The sequence below is a fragment of the Coturnix japonica genome, chromosome 1 (genome assembly GCF_054131305.1).
Source record: "Coturnix japonica strain WE chromosome 1, WE-NBRP24, whole genome shotgun sequence".
Lineage (NCBI taxonomy): Eukaryota > Metazoa > Chordata > Aves > Galliformes > Phasianidae > Coturnix > Coturnix japonica.
The window spans coordinates 70,928,865-70,934,864 of record NC_140663.1 but is presented as its reverse complement, the minus strand read 5'-3'; the positions used below and the strand labels follow the sequence as shown (position 1 = coordinate 70,934,864).

Sequence of the window (6,000 nt, the reverse complement as noted above, 5' to 3'; positions counted from 1 at the left end):
GGTCCCCTCTGCAGGCGGAGGGCATCCCCAGTCTCACCCACATGCACGGGATCCCTCCTGAAAAACTTCGAGGGCAAAGCCCGATCGCACCGCACGCACGGGGTCCCCTCTGCAGGCGGAGGGCATCCCCAGTCTCACCCACATGCCGGGATCCCTCTGAAAACTTCGAGGGCAAAGCCCGATCGCACCGCAGCACGGGGTCCCTCTGCAGGCGGAGGGCATCCCCAGTCTCACCCACATGCACGGGATCCCTCTGAAAACTTCGAGGGCAAAGCCCGATCGCAGCAGCAGGGGTCCCCTCTGCAGGCGGAGGGCATCCCCAGTCTCACCCACATGCATGGATCCCTCTGAAAACTTCGAGGGCAAAGCCCGATCGCACCGCACGCACGGGGTCCCCTCTGCAGGCGGAGGGCATCCCCAGTCTCACCCACATGCAGGGATCCTCTGAAAACTTCGAGGGCAAAGCCCGATCGCACCGCACGCACGGGGTCCCCTCTGCAGGCGGAGGGCATCCCCAGTCTCACCCACATGCACGGGATCCCTCTGAAAACTTCGAGGGCAAAGCCCGATCGCACCGCACGCACGGGGTCCCTCTGCAGGCGGAGGGCATCCCCAGTCTCACCCACATGCACGGGATCCCTCTGAAAACTTCGAGGGCAAAGCCCGATCGCACCGCACGCACGGGGTCCCCTCTGCAGGCGGAGGGCATCCCCAGTCTCACCCACATGCACGGGATCCCTCTGAAAACTTCGAGGGCAAAGCCCGATCGCACCGCACGCACGGGGTCCCCTCTGCAGGCGGAGGGCATCCCCAGTCTCACCCACATGCACGGGATCCCTCTGAAAACTTCGAGGGCAAAGCCCGATCGCACCGCACGCACGGGGTCCCCTCTGCAGGCGGAGGGCATCCCCAGTCTCACCCACATGCACGGGATCCCTCTGAAAACTTCGAGGGCAAAGCCCGATCGCACCGCACGCACGGGGTCCCCTCTGCAGGCGGAGGGCATCCCCAGTCTCACCCACATGCACGGGATCCCTCTGAAAACTTCGAGGGCAAAGCCCGATCGCACCGCACGCACGGGGTCCCCTCTGCAGGGCGGAGGGCATCCCCAGTCTCACCCACATGCACGGGATCCCTCTGAAAACTTCGAGGGCAAAGCCCGATCGCACCGCACGCACGGGGTCCCCTCTGCAGGCGGAGGGCATCCCCAGTCTCACCCACATGCACGGGATCCCTCTGAAAACTTCGAGGGCAAAGCCCGATCGCACCGCACGCACGGGGTCCCCTCTGCAGGCGGAGGGCATCCCCAGTCTCACCCACATGCACGGGATCCCTCTGAAAACTTCGAGGGCAAAGCCCGATCGCACCGCACGCACGGGGTCCCCTCTGCAGGCGGAGGGCATCCCCAGTCTCACCCACATGCACGGGATCCCTCTGAAAACTTCGAGGGCAAAGCCCGATCGCACCGCACGCACGGGGTCCCCTCTGCAGGCGGAGGGCATCCCCAGTCTCACCCACATGCACGGGATCCCTCTGAAAACTTCGAGGGCAAAGCCCGATCGCACCGCACGCACGGGGTCCCCTCTGCAGGCGGAGGGCATCCCCAGTCTCACCCACATGCACGGGATCCCTCTGAAAACTTCGAGGGCAAAGCCCGATCGCACCGCACGCACGGGGTCCCCTCTGCAGGCGGAGGGCATCCCCAGTCTCACCCACATGCACGGGATCCCTCTGAAAACTTCGAGGGCAAAGCCCGATCGCACCGCACGCACGGGGTCCCCTCTGCAGGCGGAGGGCATCCCCAGTCTCACCCACATGCACGGGATCCCTCTGAAAACTTCGAGGGCAAAGCCCGATCGCACCGCACGCACGGGGTCCCCTCTGCAGGCGGAGGGCATCCCCAGTCTCACCCACATGCACGGGATCCCTCTGAAAACTTCGAGGGCAAAGCCCGATCGCACCGCACGCACGGGGTCCCCTCTGCAGGCGGAGGGCATCCCCAGTCTCACCCACATGCACGGGATCCCTCTGAAAACTTCGAGGGCAAAGCCCGATCGCACCGCACGCACGGGGTCCCCTCTGCAGGCGGAGGGCATCCCCAGTCTCACCCACATGCACGGGATCCCTCTGAAAACTTCGAGGGCAAAGCCCGATCGCACCGCACGCACGGGGTCCCCTCTGCAGGCGGAGGGCATCCCCAGTCTCACCCACATGCACGGGATCCCTCTGAAAACTTCGAGGGCAAAGCCCGATCGCACCGCACGCACGGGGTCCCCTCTGCAGGCGGAGGGCATCCCCAGTCTCACCCACATGCACGGGATCCCTCTGAAAACTTCGAGGGCAAAGCCCGATCGCACCGCACGCACGGGGTCCCCTCTGCAGGCGGAGGGCATCCCCAGTCTCACCCACATGCACGGGATCCCTCTGAAAACTTCGAGGGCAAAGCCCGATCGCACCGCACGCACGGGGTCCCCTCTGCAGGCGGAGGGCATCCCCAGTCTCACCCACATGCACGGGATCCCTCTGAAAACTTCGAGGGCAAAGCCCGATCGCACCGCACGCACGGGGTCCCCTCTGCAGGCGGAGGGCATCCCCAGTCTCACCCACATGCACGGGATCCCTCTGAAAACTTCGAGGGCAAAGCCCGATCGCACCGCACGCACGGGGTCCCCTCTGCAGGCGGAGGGCATCCCCAGTCTCACCCACATGCACGGGATCCCTCTGAAAACTTCGAGGGCAAAGCCCGATCGCACCGCACGCACGGGGTCCCCTCTGCAGGCGGAGGGCATCCCCAGTCTCACCCACATGCACGGGATCCCTCTGAAAACTTCGAGGGCAAAGCCCGATCGCACCGCACGCACGGGGTCCCCTCTGCAGGCGGAGGGCATCCCCAGTCTCACCCACATGCACGGGATCCCTCTGAAAACTTCGAGGGCAAAGCCCGATCGCACCGCACGCACGGGGTCCCCTCTGCAGGCGGAGGGCATCCCCAGTCTCACCCACATGCACGGGATCCCTCTGAAAACTTCGAGGGCAAAGCCCGATCGCACCGCACGCACGGGGTCCCCTCTGCAGGCGGAGGGCATCCCCAGTCTCACCCACATGCACGGGATCCCTCTGAAAACTTCGAGGGCAAAGCCCGATCGCACCGCACGCACGGGGTCCCCTCTGCAGGCGGAGGGCATCCCCAGTCTCACCCACATGCACGGGATCCCTCTGAAAACTTCGAGGGCAAAGCCCGATCGCACCGCACGCACGGGGTCCCCTCTGCAGGCGGAGGGCATCCCCAGTCTCACCCACATGCACGGGATCCCTCTGAAAACTTCGAGGGCAAAGCCCGATCGCACCGCACGCACGGGGTCCCCTCTGCAGGCGGAGGGCATCCCCAGTCTCACCCACATGCACGGGATCCCTCTGAAAACTTCGAGGGCAAAGCCCGATCGCACCGCACGCACGGGGTCCCCTCTGCAGGCGGAGGGCATCCCCAGTCTCACCCACATGCACGGGATCCCTCTGAAAACTTCGAGGGCAAAGCCCGATCGCACCGCACGCACGGGGTCCCCTCTGCAGGCGGAGGGCATCCCCAGTCTCACCCACATGCACGGGATCCCTCTGAAAACTTCGAGGGCAAAGCCCGATCGCACCGCACGCACGGGGTCCCCTCTGCAGGCGGAGGGCATCCCCAGTCTCACCCACATGCACGGGATCCCTCTGAAAACTTCGAGGGCAAAGCCCGATCGCACCGCACGCACGGGGTCCCCTCTGCAGGCGGAGGGCATCCCCAGTCTCACCCACATGCACGGGATCCCTCTGAAAACTTCGAGGGCAAAGCCCGATCGCACCGCACGCACGGGGTCCCCTCTGCAGGCGGAGGGCATCCCCAGTCTCACCCACATGCACGGGATCCCTCTGAAAACTTCGAGGGCAAAGCCCGATCGCACCGCACGCACGGGGTCCCCTCTGCAGGCGGAGGGCATCCCCAGTCTCACCCACATGCACGGGATCCCTCTGAAAACTTCGAGGGCAAAGCCCGATCGCACCGCACGCACGGGGTCCCCTCTGCAGGCGGAGGGCATCCCCAGTCTCACCCACATGCACGGGATCCCTCTGAAAACTTCGAGGGCAAAGCCCGATCGCACCGCACGCACGGGGTCCCCTCTGCAGGCGGAGGGCATCCCCAGTCTCACCCACATGCACGGGATCCCTCTGAAAACTTCGAGGGCAAAGCCCGATCGCACCGCACGCACGGGGTCCCCTCTGCAGGCGGAGGGCATCCCCAGTCTCACCCACATGCACGGGATCCCTCTGAAAACTTCGAGGGCAAAGCCCGATCGCACCGCACGCACGGGGTCCCCTCTGCAGGCGGAGGGCATCCCCAGTCTCACCCACATGCACGGGATCCCTCTGAAAACTTCGAGGGCAAAGCCCGATCGCACCGCACGCACGGGGTCCCCTCTGCAGGCGGAGGGCATCCCCAGTCTCACCCACATGCACGGGATCCCTCTGAAAACTTCGAGGGCAAAGCCCGATCGCACCGCACGCACGGGGTCCCCTCTGCAGGCGGAGGGCATCCCCAGTCTCACCCACATGCACGGGATCCCTCTGAAAACTTCGAGGGCAAAGCCCGATCGCACCGCACGCACGGGGTCCCCTCTGCAGGCGGAGGGCATCCCCAGTCTCACCCACATGCACGGGATCCCTCTGAAAACTTCGAGGGCAAAGCCCGATCGCACCGCACGCACGGGGTCCCCTCTGCAGGCGGAGGGCATCCCCAGTCTCACCCACATGCACGGGATCCCTCTGAAAACTTCGAGGGCAAAGCCCGATCGCACCGCACGCACGGGGTCCCCTCTGCAGGCGGAGGGCATCCCCAGTCTCACCCACATGCACGGGATCCCTCTGAAAACTTCGAGGGCAAAGCCCGATCGCACCGCACGCACGGGGTCCCCTCTGCAGGCGGAGGGCATCCCCAGTCTCACCCACATGCACGGGATCCCTCTGAAAACTTCGAGGGCAAAGCCCGATCGCACCGCACGCACGGGGTCCCCTCTGCAGGCGGAGGGCATCCCCAGTCTCACCCACATGCACGGGATCCCTCTGAAAACTTCGAGGGCAAAGCCCGATCGCACCGCACGCACGGGGTCCCCTCTGCAGGCGGAGGGCATCCCCAGTCTCACCCACATGCACGGGATCCCTCTGAAAACTTCGAGGGCAAAGCCCGATCGCACCGCACGCACGGGGTCCCCTCTGCAGGCGGAGGGCATCCCCAGTCTCACCCACATGCACGGGATCCCTCTGAAAACTTCGAGGGCAAAGCCCGATCGCACCGCACGCACGGGGTCCCCTCTGCAGGCGGAGGGCATCCCCAGTCTCACCCACATGCACGGGATCCCTCTGAAAACTTCGAGGGCAAAGCCCGATCGCACCGCACGCACGGGGTCCCCTCTGCAGGCGGAGGGCATCCCCAGTCTCACCCACATGCACGGGATCCCTCTGAAAACTTCGAGGGCAAAGCCCGATCGCACCGCACGCACGGGGTCCCCTCTGCAGGCGGAGGGCATCCCCAGTCTCACCCACATGCACGGGATCCCTCTGAAAACTTCGAGGGCAAAGCCCGATCGCACCGCACGCACGGGGTCCCCTCTGCAGGCGGAGGGCATCCCCAGTCTCACCCACATGCACGGGATCCCTCTGAAAACTTCGAGGGCAAAGCCCGATCGCACCGCACGCACGGGGTCCCCTCTGCAGGCGGAGGGCATCCCCAGTCTCACCCACATGCACGGGATCCCTCTGAAAACTTCGAGGGCAAAGCCCGATCGCACCGCACGCACGGGGTCCCCTCTGCAGGCGGAGGGCATCCCCAGTCTCACCCACATGCACGGGATCCCTCTGAAAACTTCGAGGGCAAAGCCCGATCGCACCGCACGCACGGGGTCCCCTCTGCAGGCGGAGGGCATCCCCAGTCTCACCCACATGCACGGGATCCCTCTGAAAACTTCG

The 6,000-nt window shown here is 65.6% G+C and overlaps 1 long non-coding RNA gene across 1 annotated transcript in view; it reads left to right on the top strand.

The window, feature by feature from the left end:
• LOC146762518 (uncharacterized) overlaps positions 1 to 6,000 on the top strand; it is a 30,401-nt gene that overhangs the window by 23,356 nt on the left and 1,045 nt on the right. The window lies entirely within an intron of this gene.